We start from the raw sequence: 13315 nt of genomic DNA, 5'->3' as shown, positions 1-13315 counted from the left end.
TGAAGCAGCCAATAAGTTAGTGATAAGTAAGTTTACACTGCTATAGGTTGGATTACATCACCCTCAAATCCATACACTGAAGCTCTAACCCCTCCTATACTGTAGCAAGAACTTATTTGGAAATAGGATTACTCCTGATAAAATTAGTTAAATGAGGTCAGCCTGAAACAGAGTGGACCTCACTGTGTCCACCATGACTGTGTCCTTATAAAGTGGGGAGATTCCGGCACAGTCAGATACATGGGGAGAGCATTGTGTGAAGATGGGGGCAAAGGTAGTGTTGGAGCCGTCTCCAGGGATTTGCACAGATAGCAAGCAAGCAAACACCAGAATCTAGGAGCAGCACATGGAATACGTCTGTCCCTCACCAACCTCAAAAGAAGCTAATTATTTTAAGCCCTTATCTTAATCTTAGACATCTGGTCAACCCACTTTTGGCACTCTAACAATCTAAAATACAACTAATATGTACCCTTGTTTCTGCTGTAGCTTCCAGATGATTAATCTTTTTTTTCCCCTCTTTTTTTTTTTCTTTTTGAGACTTGGTCTCATGTAGTGCAAGTTGTCCTTAAACTGACTATAGAGTCAAAAATGATCGCAAAATTCTGGTCCACTTGCCTGTACCTCCTAAGTGGTAGAATTACAGGTGTATTAGTTACCATGATAAAATACCACAACCAAGACAACCCATGAAGAAAAAGGATGTTTGGACTTATGGCTCCAGAAAGGTTAGAGGCCATCATTGGAGGGAATCATGGCAGCAGGAATGACAAAAGGAGCAAGGAGCCGAGGGCTCATGTCTTCAAACACGGGCACAAATCAGAGAGCATGATCTGACAGGGAGCAATCCAGAATCGTTCTTCCTCCAGCAAGACCACACCCCTAACCCTCCCCCAGCACTAGCGGGGTGTGAGAGATTTCTGCAGTATTGCCCCTGGTGGGAAAGAAGACCACAGAGAGGTGAATGAAAACTTGGGACAGTGCCAGTTTTGCGGGCACTGGGACTGACCCTGTGGTTTATTTTCCTCACACATTGAAACATAGTAGAACTTGTGACCTGTGACCTTCACAATAAGAATGAATTCTATTGGCTAATAAAGAGATCTCAGGGCTACAACCTAGGGAAGGATCTATGATAAGCATAAGGATCGATTCTATTGATGGAGGATGCAAAATACACGGGGCCCCTTTCATAGGGATGTGTTCTAGTCACTTGAGAGACAAAGCAGAGGATCAGGGCCTAAACAATGCTCAGGATTTGGGGATTTTAAGGAAGCCTGGCTCATAGAATAACAAAGCACCCCCAGGTTGTTTGTCACCTTTCACTCTGGCATTCCAGGTAGTCGACTAGGCAGGCGTCATTCATTTCCTTCCACTGAAGAAAATAGGCCCATTGAGAATCCTGCTTTTTTCCCAATGCTTATTCTAAGTACAACGCTTATTCTAAGTTGTACTTCCTGTAGCTGGGGATGAAGGGCTCAAATTCCTGAGCCTGTGGAGGATATTTACATTTAAACCACCACAGCAGGTTCGTACCTCCACACCTAGCTTATGCATACTGGAGATGCATTCTGAAGATGCAGTTAACCAAACTGGCTGCTGGGAATGGTGGCAAAGGAGAAAACGAGATTGTCACTGGAGCCGTGGGCTTTTGCGAACAGTTGTATCCTTTACCAACATGCAAAGACTAGAAAAGCACAGACTTCGTGCGGGGGAATCAAGGTCTATCCATGGGAAAGTTCAAAAACACTGTTCAGAACTTGACTGAAATGTCTTTCCTAATACACTCTACCTGTTTAAGGTGGAAGTGAGCCTCATTTAGCATTTGCAAACCATTTCAACAACCCCCGAGATTCTAAGGGTCACATGTGGTGAAAACAGGAAGTTGCTCCACTTTGGATGTGTCCCCTCCACCATACAAAGGTCAAGTTCGGAATCATTCCTGAAGTCCTGTGTTCATGGAATTGAAAACTGAGTCTTTGAAGAAAAAAAACATAGGGTTAGATGAGGTTACGAGGTCTGGGCCCTGTGATGACATTAACAGTTCCATTAAAAGAGGGAGAGAGGCCGGGCGGTGGTGGCGCACGCCTTTAATCCCAGCACTCGGGAGGCAGAGGCAGGCGGATCTCTGTGAGTTCGAGACCAGCCTGGTCTACAAGAGCTAAGAGCTAGTTCCAGGACAGGCTCCAAAACCACAGAGAAACCCTGTCTCGAAAAACCAAAAAAAAAAAAAAAAAAAAAAAAAAAAAAAAAAAAAAAAAAAAAAAAAAAAAAGAGGGAGAGAGATTGGAGTCAGCACACTTAATCTGTCTCCATTTGTGATGCCCTTAGCCATGCTAGGATGCACAAAAGAGGGCCCTGGCTGGTTGCTGAGCCACGCACCTAGGCTTCTCCGCTTTCAGAATCGTGAGCTAAATAAACCAGTTCTATTAATTGCCTATTCTCAAGCACTTAAAAACACAAAACACAGTAACAACTTCATGTAGAGGAGAGTGGTCCCCATAATTGGCAGTGCCTCTTAGTGTATCTATCTCTCCACTCACACCCGCCAATCACTCACCTCCTCGGTGTCTTTCACTTAATCAGGAAATGGTTTGGGCAGCTTGTGGGCTAAGCTGGTGACACAATCTGCCCCAAATGAGCATCTTCAACAGCAGGAAAAAAAAAAAAAAAACAATTCTCAAAGAGGCCAGAGGTCTGAAATCAGGTGTCGGGAGGACTACCTTGCCCCTCTCTCAAGGCTCCTTTCCTTGTCTGAGCTTATAGTGGGCCCATGTTCCTTCTGCTCCTGGCTGCATTGCTCCATCCCCGGCTGCTGTGTGCATATGGCCTCTACTGAGTGTGGATCCCATCTTTCGTACTATTGAGAAGGCATTTAAATGTTGCATAGAAGGCTTACCTGGCTGATCTCATGATGACCTTAGCTCATGATCTTTAAGTTGGTTATTGTTCTAGTTTCACTTTGTTACCATAGTAACAAACACTCCGACCAAAGGCAATTGTCGAGGGGAGTCAGGGCAGGAACTTGAGAGGCTAAAACCATGAAGGAATGCTGCTTGCTGACTTGTTCACAGGTTCATCTTAGCTAGATTTCCTTTACAACTAAAGACCGCCTATTCAGGGAATGGGGTTGCCCACAGTGGTCTGGCCCCTTCGACATCAATTAACAGTGAAGACAACCCCACCCCACCCCATACACACACACATACACTCACACACACCCCTAAAGGCTAGTCTGATGTGGACAACCCTCAGATAACTCTTGTGTCAAGTGGACAGAGTTAAGTAGGACAACTACATCTGCCAAGATTCTTTGTCCAAACCATGCCACATCCACAGGTCTTGGATATACATACTTCTGGGGAGCCAGTGTTCAACTCCTCCAAGTGTGTCTAGGAGATGCAAGCCCTTTATTCTTAGACATTTGGTAACTAAGACCAGAAGAAGGAGTAGGAAAGGAATTGAGGGAGAGAAAAGTTAGAAGACCCTGAAGAGAATACAGAGCCTCCCGTGATAAGTACCAAGTCAAAACATGACACATGGTAAGACTAAGGAAGACTAAACCTGACTCTACTGTGGACCCCCAGGCTCTGGGGAGGGGTTTGAATTTGGGAACAGTGGAAAGCTATCAGATTGTATTAACCTGAAGGAGCTGGTGTACATTTGAGGGGCAGAATGAGTACTTCGTGGAGAACAGAGGTGAGACAGGAAAAGTGGGATTAGCCAGGCCAGGTGAGGTGTTCTTTGGGAGTCTAGGGAAAACACGGTGCTGGTCTCGACCGGATGAGCAGCAGTTATTTTAGAGTAGAACGGGTGGGTCCGAACACCAGACTTTATTGGACCTCGTCTCTCCCAAACACACATTTGATTAGTCATATTGCGGGAGGCAATATGGAAAGTCCGTACTTTATTGTGGCCTGAAAAACCATTTTGAAAAGGAGTCAACCTTTCTAAATTATTCCAAAGGACTCCAAGAAGGTTTTGTTGAGGAGGAGTTCAGAGGAAACTTATACTGATTGGAGCTAAGCTCACTCTGAAAATATCCCTTCCTTTTCCATTCGACTGTGTGCTCTTGTGGCCTTGAAGAGCAGCCCTGGTGTAATTTGGAAGTTTTACTAGCCTCTGCATGGAATATGTGGCTATGCTGCTAGCTCAAGTATTTTCATTCTGTTATTTTTATGGCCTGAGCTATTTTAGCCAATAGCCCGGTGCTACACAGACACAAGCAGACCCCAGAAACCCAATTAGGGTCTTTAGGAATCTGAGTGCCCCACAACTTGGAAGGACATAGTTCTGCCCCCAGGGTTCAGCACAGAGCATCTGTGGAGTGGGCTCCTCAGCCACGGGAGAAAGAGCATCCATCATCTTGGTGATGCCATTTGCATTCAATGTAAAACTTGAAGTGGGTGGAAAATTTGCTGGTTGGAAAAAAAGCAACAAAAATGCAACCCAAGTATTTGGTATTTTCACCCAATTCCTTCCACTGTGACATATAACTTCTGAATTTCCACCTCCCCTCTGAGAGCCAGTCAGCGCCGTGGCCAGTCAACCTGGGTTGGCACTGACCTTGTAGTACCATGGGTTGAGTCTGTCTGCCCTCACACTTCCCTCAAAGGACAAAGTCCAGGTCTCTGGCTGTGTGTGACTCTGCAGAGTGTCAGCAGTCTGGACATGCTGGTGTTTTCTGTCAGGAGATCTGGCCTCAAAGGCACTGGGAAAGGCAAGCAAAACAAAACAGGGCAGACCCTTTTCTGCCTCGATGAAACGCTGCCAGCTCATGCTGATGGAAGTGGTGTTGATCCAGCCGCTATGAGCTTTGTAGGGGGAACTGGGAAGCCATGAGCAATCTCACCTCCTGACCTTCAGCAGTCCCCAGCTCTGCATCCGGGCCTCAGCTCTGTTGAAGTGAGGATTTGAGTTAGGAGACTCCACGGTAATCAGGGTGCCCGTCCCCACCCAGCTACGTGCAGACAGAGCTCCCTTCTGCTCGTGGGGAAATAACCACAGACAGATTCTGGATGATGTAACCAAGAGAGAATTGAGCAGATGATTCTAGCGACGGAAGTGAAAGTCGATCCCAACCCTGTGGCCAAGCTTTTGGAAACTCCCTGTGAAGCACCCTGGAGCAAAGGACCCAAAGGCATGATCCTGCTCACATCCCTCCCTTCACACTGAGAACACTAAGGGATAAGTCCTTCCAGAACACATTCATAAGCCCAGACGAGGTCACAGCACTGGGGCTCGGTGGACCCTTTGTTGCTCTCAGGGCTGTTGCCACAGCTGTTAGCTGTGGTGGCAGGGCAGTTCCCTCTGGGCTGAACCTCTTGTCACTTGTGCTTTCCCTGCCATGGCATCCAGTTTGGTTTTTTATACAGTGGCCATTTATTAACCCTCATGGTGGAGGAAAAGTCAGCTTCGGTCAGGCTAAGTGTCCGGAGAAGTATCCACATGGGGGCAGGACAGAGAGGCCAAAGAGATGACATCCTAAGGAACCTCAGACCTCAGCACAGAGGAGGAATGATGCCCTTGCTTCTACTGGGTACCAGCCTGTGTGTTCAGAACAGGCTCTTGGGGAACACAGAAATAGCTGGAGAGTGGATGCCCCTGCCTCTACCTCTTCAGGGGTCTTCATCCCCTACTCCTAGCTTGAAAGATGAAGAAGGCACTGATGGCCTACCTGGTCCCAAGAAGGACTTTGGGCCTTCATTTTTCAGAGATGAAGATCCATGGAGTTAGATAAAATAGGTTTAGGATAAAAAAAATAAAATAAAGAAAAGTAAGGATGGAAATTCATTAGGTCAAACAGAGGAGAGAATTCTGGGTTTTCTGATGTGTCAGTAGAAGGAGGTTATCTGTTCAGATAGCACTAGATATGGCATTGGGGGCTAGACATGCTAGACATCAATCTATCTGTGATAAACAACAGCAAAGGTGGGAAGACTGCTGTCTCTTGGTATCAGAGGAATTGTTCCACGTTCAGTCCATCTTGTTGTGTTTGGGTGTGTGTGACCAAGGGACCTGCTCTCGTCACTGCAGCCAGGAAGCAACATGAAAAGGAGGAAGAAGCTGTGGTCCTGTTGTCCCCTTCTGGGGCATACCTCCACCAGCTAACTTCCTACCACTAGGCTCTAACTCCCGAGGTTTCATCACACCCCATAGCACCCTAGACAGATAAGTCTTTAACACACAGGTCTGCCAAGTGTAGCTAGTCTTTTTCTATCTCACCTGTCAGCTCCCAAATAACTACACAGAGACTTTTTATTAATTTGAAAGCTTGGCCAACAGCTTAGACTTGATCCTAACTAATTCTTATAATTTAAATTAACCCATATCCTTTTTTTCCTGGTTTTTCAAGACAGGGTTTCTCTGTAGCTTTGGAGCCTGTTCTGGAACTAACTCTTGTAGACCAAGCTGGCCTAGAAATCACAGAAATCCACCTGCCTCTACCTTTCGAGTGCTGGAATTAAAGGTGTGTGCCACCACCCCTGGCAACCCATATCTTTTAATCTATAGTCTATCTACCACGTAGCTTTTACCTCTAACCCATTTTGTGTGTCTGACTCATTCCACATCTGGCTGACTTCTTGTTTCTGCCTTTCTTCTTCCCAGTGTTCTCTCTGTCACAAAAATGCTGCCTAGCTATTGGCCATTTAGCTTTTTATTAAACCAACCAGTGACATATATTCACACAATGTAAAGGAATATTCCACAACAACCAAGGGCATTCCATATGCAGCCTAAAGTACAAGATGATTCAAGGATGATGACTTGTGTTTCCTCAGCCCCAGAGTACTTGGGGAAAATAGACAAGGCCAGTACATGGCAGGAAGAGACTATCTTAATATCCATGTTACATGAAGGTGTGAACTCTTTCTGCCTCTCAGTGCTGGGTTACCAGACAAGCAGTCATATCCCAGTTCCTCCTCTGACTCTATACCTTCAGTATTTGAAATTTCTAATCTTCAGGCATTCAGTTGGGAGCATCTAAACTTCCCAAGAGTAAGAAATGAGCATGTGTGACTCCTTGTCACAAAGGAGTCTCTGACTCTTTACGTGTCTTTGAAACTCTCAACCACTCCTGAAACAGGTAGATGCTTCTATGATACATAGTCTGCACACAAGAGAAAGAAAATACTGGGATGTATCTTCTATTGCAACTTTAATTTTTTTTTTAATTTTGGCTAAATATTGACTGCGCTATTCCATTGGGCACTGTTGAAAGCCCTGAGATACATTAGTGAGAAAGAGACAAAAACCACAGCCTTATCAGGCCTTGCTGCCACTGGTTTAGGGGACTTAGGGACAGTACAAGTATTAGACTGTGGTCAGAGTGTCTCCTGTTGTAATAGGAGCAGCGGGGCTGCGTCCCCGGCACCCGGCCGCCCACATGGCAAGCTTATGCCCCAAAATAATTACACGGAAACTGTATTCTTTTAAACACTACCTGGTCCAATAGTTCCAGCCTCTTATTGGCTATCTCTTACATATCGATCTAACCCATTTCTAATATCCCTGTAACACCACGAGGTGTCTTACCAGGGAAGATCTTAACCTGCGTCTGTGTCCGGTAGGAGAATCATGGCGACTCCTTGACTCAGCTTCTTTCTCCCAGCATTCTGTTCTGTTTACTCCGCCTACCTAATTTTATGTCCTATTAAAGGGCCAAGACAGTCTCTTTATTTAACCAATGAAATTAACACAAAACAGACGACTCTCCCCCCATAAGTCTCCTGCCGGAGTCCCTCACACAGAGAACAGAGAACAGAATGGTTTGCATTGAACTGCCCTTCCCTGAGCCACAGCCCAAGACCTATGTTCTTCTCTGAGAACCTTCACACATTAGAATGGCCATCTCCATCCTTAGAGAAGAGGAACCCGAGGATGAAGGGGTTAAGGTGTTTGTTCCAGATGGTCCACCCAGTACTAAGGGACAGAGCCAGGAGCTGAGCATTGCTGGTCGGTGGTTAGGTCACTATGAGGAAATTCTTCAGAGGCCCAACGCATATTTTGGCCCTTATTCCTATAGTATCTAGCAATTGCATCATCCGCTGGGAACAGAGTATGTTTACTTGATTCTTGTGTGTGTGTGTGGGGGGGGTGTTTGTGTGTGTGTACATGTATACACATTTTTTCATTATTTTGTAACTAGGATAAACATTTTAATGCATCAATATTCATAGTCTTCCTCTTCTCTTTAGAATCTAGGCAGGGAAGATTTTAGTTTTCTGGGTCTTCTAGAAGGTGACTCATCAAAGAGAATCCTGTTAGCAGACAAGCAGAGAAAGTTGAAAAGGCCAGGAAGGCTGAGCTATCTTCAGAACTAAGATTAACATGGGCCCATGAAGACAGGGACAGTATGATCCTTGGGCTAGTAATCTGCAGCAGACCTTGAAATTTCGAAAGTGAGAACAAGAGACAATGTATTTGGGGATGAAAGGCCAGCATGAAAAAGAATGCCTGGAACCTGGTAGGTTGTCATTCCATGCTCACTTACTGTAATGATGAGTGAGCCAGCAAATGATTGTTCCCATAGAGCAACACGGCCACCTCAGCAGTGGCTCCTGAGAGCGGCCGAGTAAGAAAGTCTAACCATAAGAGGCCTTGCGGTACATAAAGCACACTAGCTGTTCCCTTGGCAGACTTGAGTAGTGTAGAGCTTGATAAATTCTACATTGTGGATGTGCCTTTATGAGGGACATTCTTGGGGATTACAACCACAGGGTTTGGGCTGTATACGGGCTACATCTTGATGGACAGATACACTATGAACACCGTGAAATGCAAAGCACGGAGGCAAAGGAGACACCATGACACTTGGGACGTTACACACCAATGAACTGGGGTAACGTCTGCCTCACTCTGTCAAGAGCTGAGAGAGAGTGGAGTAGAGTGTCCACATGCTCGGAGGAGAGAACTGTCACCTTTGTCCGAGAGTCAAGGAAACTCTGAGTCAGGGGGTGTGTGGGAAAGAAGCACAAGCAGAGAGTGCCAGTCTGGCAAGGCGGGGACAAAGAGGAGAGGTTCGGAAAAGCTGAGTTTAGTTAGAGGAGCCAGGGCTAGAGATAGCCGAGCTGTGTGCTAAGGGCTTCAGACTCAGTTAGAGTTCCATCCTGAAGGTCTCCCTCAGGCCACTGTGTTGGAGGCTTCAGTCACAGCCTGTGGCACTATTCAGGGAGATGGCCCTTTCAGCTGATGGATTCCACTGTGAAGAAGTTAGATCTTTGAGAACATACTCTTCAAGAGGCTATGACGGTGGTGGCGCTTGCCTTTAATCCCAGTACTCAGGAGGCAGACGCAAGCAGATCTCTGTGACATTGAGGCCAGCCTGGGCTACAAGAGTGAGTTTTGAGATAACCAGGGCTACACATAGAAACCCTGTCTCAAGAAACCAGAACAAAAAAAAAACCCACAAAAAACGAAAACAAACAAACAAACAAAAGATAAGGTAACTCAGTTTCCAGTTTCCTTCCTTTCTCTCCAGCGTCCTGGATGCCACAAGCACTCTCTCCACTGGGTGCTCCTGTTGTGACATGCTCTGCTATCATTGGCTCAAAGCAATGAGCCACCCCACTGTAAGCTGAACCCTCCCAAACTGTGAATCCCCGCAAATTTTTCCTCTTTTTAAGTCCATTGCCTCATAGTTTGTCCCAGCAACCAAGATACAGGACCCAAGAGCTACTTCCGACTTGAAGCATTGAATGCTTCTACCTTGGTGCATACTCGCTAAATAGTCTCCCAAACAGTGCAGTAGGGACAATTTTCAGTAAATTGAGAGTAAAAGGATTCTCCAGAGGTGGTCACAGGATGTTGAAGCCTGGCCTTACCTTCAACAGGAATGTCAACCTTTAAGGTATTTCTGGTCCTGTTTGTTATAGCTCTGCTCACTAGCCCCAAAGAAAACCCTAGAAAACTCATCATCAGATGCAAGACTCCACTAAAGTAAGATATGGCATACAAGAAACAGTGGGAATTAAAAGGCAGTAACGATAACTGAAGCCTGCAGTTGACCTAAACAATGAAGCACAATAGTTGAATATTTCAGATATTAAATAAATATCTGTCACACAAAAGAGGCATAAAATATAAATGAAGTTATTGATACCAAATTTTAAAAAAAGTTGAGAATGTCTCTAAGATGAAAGAAAACCGAATTTAAGAGTGCAGGGCTGTGTGGTGGGAACAGAGGCTAGACGTCAGACACTGACGAAGTTACTCTCTTTTGTTCTGCTGGCTATGAAGCTGGGGATTGAACCCAGACAGTGCATGCTAGGCAAGTACTCTGCCAACAAAATAAACCCCCAGCCCTGAGTCTTTATCTTGGCACACAATATAAGCTAACATGTTTGTTTAGAAGACATGAGGAAAACTTCATTGCATTAAGCTAAGTGAGAAAAACTACGTGGTCTATGGTGTTCATTCCAGGGCAGTCTGGGAAAGGCAACAGACGGGAATGAGTAGAGATATATCTTTTTTTTCCTGGGAGAGGGGAGGAAGATAAGAACATAGAGGATTTTCAGCCCAGGGAAACTGTTTTGTGTAAATACTGTAATGGTATCCTCGCCTTGATTTTGTAGCTGTGATAAAATACTCTGGCAAAACCAACTTACCTGGGAAGGGAGTTTATTTCACCTTACAGTTGTAGGCCAGAGTCCATCATTTGGGGAAGTCAAGGAAGGAGCTTCAAACAGCCAATCACAGTACTTCCAAGAGCGTCTCAAGAGCAGAGAGAAAATGAATGAATGTATACTCGTGTACGTGCCTGCGCTCAGCCCAATTTTTCCAGTCTTATGCAGTTCAAGACCCCATGCCTAAGGAATGTCGCTGCCCCTAGTGGACTGGGCCTTCCTGAACAATTTATGAAGATAATCCCATACAGACATGGCAGTGTAGGCCAACCCAATGCGGACAGTCCCTCATTGAGACTTGGCTCCCAGGTGATTGGAGACTGTTTCTGATTGACAGCTAAAGCCAGCAGTGACACAATGGGGTATACATGACATATGCCATATACATGCATCTGTCAAAAACCATGGAGTGTTCAACATGAAGAGTGAACTTAATATAAGCAAAGGATTTTAGTTCATAGTAATATGTCAGTAATATGTCATCAGATGAAGCAATTAGACATCAGTAAAATCATTGGTAGTGAGAGGAAAATAGGGAGAAAGACATTGGAAATGTGAAAACTAGTTGCTGCTCAGTTTCTCTATGAGCCTAAACCTCTGTAAAAATGCTTATTGAGTTAAAATAATCAAGGACAAACACGAATAAATTTGTAATAGATTGTTCTCAACAGTCATGCTACTCCCTAAGAACAGAAAGAACAAAACAAGAAGTCTAGAGTAAGCCAATAAAAACTGGAAGGAGTGGGTGCTCAGAGGAGTTTGCCCCCCAACCTCTGTGGCTCCGAAGGAAGACTGAGACTCCTAATAGCTCTGCGGTGCTCATCTGCGTAACCCTTGGGTCAGCCCTGACTGGAGACTTTCTAGGAGCCTATGGCATACAGTTCCCAAGACTGGCCTGAAGAAAAGTGTCAGCCTGCTCCTCTCTATGGTCAGCTACATCATCTAGAATATCAGGTACAGAGTAGTCTGATTAATTTTATGTTGTGTTTAAGAGAGGGTTGTCATGGCTGCCATGCAGAGACATCCAGTTTTCTCAGAATTAAGATGTACACACATCAACTGAGTATCTTTTCAAGTATCATTTCCTGTTCAGAGCTGCAGAGACGTGGGGACAAGAGAGGTCTATGCACCCATCTTTGGTGACCAAGGTAAAGCCCCGTACATGGCTCTTCCTGACTCCCAGGCTGTCACTTGTGCTACCCATCAAGGTGAATCAGTGTGTGTTTACCGAGCATCACGAGAATAAAACCCCTTTTGCTGCAGTCCTTAGATCAGTATGTGATTAGCAGCTGTGTAATTCGTCTTGGTTCCTTTCCTGCATCCTTTGTCATCACAGAGACTTGGGGAGTTTCCTAAGTCATAGGGTTCAAGACCTCAGTCCTTCTACCGGGTTGCTAAGGGAACCCTGTGGTAAACAGAGCTGCTGTTTTGGTCCAGTACTGCCTGGTTCTAGCTGTTGTGACTTGGCCAGCAGCTGGACATCTGTGTATCATAGATGGATCATATTAGTGGCTACTTCATAGGAGTGTTGAGAGGCATGACTATGAAAACACTAACGAACAAGTCAGACACGATGGCACACGCCCATATTCCCAGCTCGTGTATAGCTGAAGAAAACATTGTCGTGAGTTTGAAACCAGTCTGAGCAACATAGTGAGTTTCAGGTCAACCCAGGTTACTATAGGAGATGCTGTCTAAGAAGAAAAAGCAAAAATGAAAAGACAGTAAACAAAGAGAAAATGGAAGGAAGGAGGGAGAGAGGGAGGGAGGGAGGGAGGGAGAGAAGGAGAGAGGGAAGAAAAGAAAAGAAAGGAAAGAAGATTGGTAGAATTGAAAGGTCTCAAGATGTGAGTCCACCAGAATCTAAGACGGCTGGCTTTCTCCTGTCCTCCATGAGGCGAGTGGAGCTTCATCCAGTCTGAATGTACCCATCTATCCTTTTGCAGCTTGAGTTGCTTCAGAGTGTCTACATGGTGAGCCCCAGCATATGAGGACATACCCACATCTCTCAGACTCCGCAGCTTTCGGTGCAGATTTGCACCTGGCATCTGCCTGCTGGCCCCTTTCTCTTCTTGCTGTTTAAATTTCTCTAGTGTGTCCCAAGAGAAGACCCCTTAGCGTCCCTGTTCCTGTTGGCTTCTATCTCCCAGCCTGAGTATCTTTTCAAGTATCATTTCCTGTTCAGAGCTGCAGAGCCGTGGGGACAAGAGAGGTCTATGCACCCATCTTTGGTGACCAAGGTGGGCAGGGCTTATTCTTAAGTCAGTCTAGCAGGATGAACTATTCCCTCCCTGTCCCTCCCCCTGGACAGTTCAGTGTTTATCCTGTCATTGTGTCCCTGCAAGTTACTGGGAACACAGCTGCTTATCCTCATTTTCTCTCTCTCTCTCTCTCTCTCTCTCTCTCTCTCTCTCTCTCTCTCTCTCTCTCTCATCTGGAAGAAGGTTTTGGCAGTATCTCAAATGTATGCTTGTAGGAGCAAACCTGCGCACGCAGTCTGGTCACAGTTTCACCTGGGTTTGGCCCTTCAGCCATTGATCCTCGTTTTGCCATTTTCCCATTCTCATTCTGCAGTTACTGAGCTGCAGACCATCTCTTTCTGGTAGAGTTATTCATTTTAACACACACACACACACACATCTGTGCACACTCACACCCGTGCACAGAGATGTTCAGCATCTCTCTAGCCT

The sequence above is a fragment of the Microtus oregoni genome, unplaced genomic scaffold (genome assembly GCF_018167655.1).
Source record: "Microtus oregoni isolate MIOR12 unplaced genomic scaffold, Mior012 000021F_ref0000039, whole genome shotgun sequence".
NCBI lineage: Eukaryota > Metazoa > Chordata > Mammalia > Rodentia > Cricetidae > Microtus > Microtus oregoni.
Note: the sequence above shows the minus strand (reverse complement) of the source record.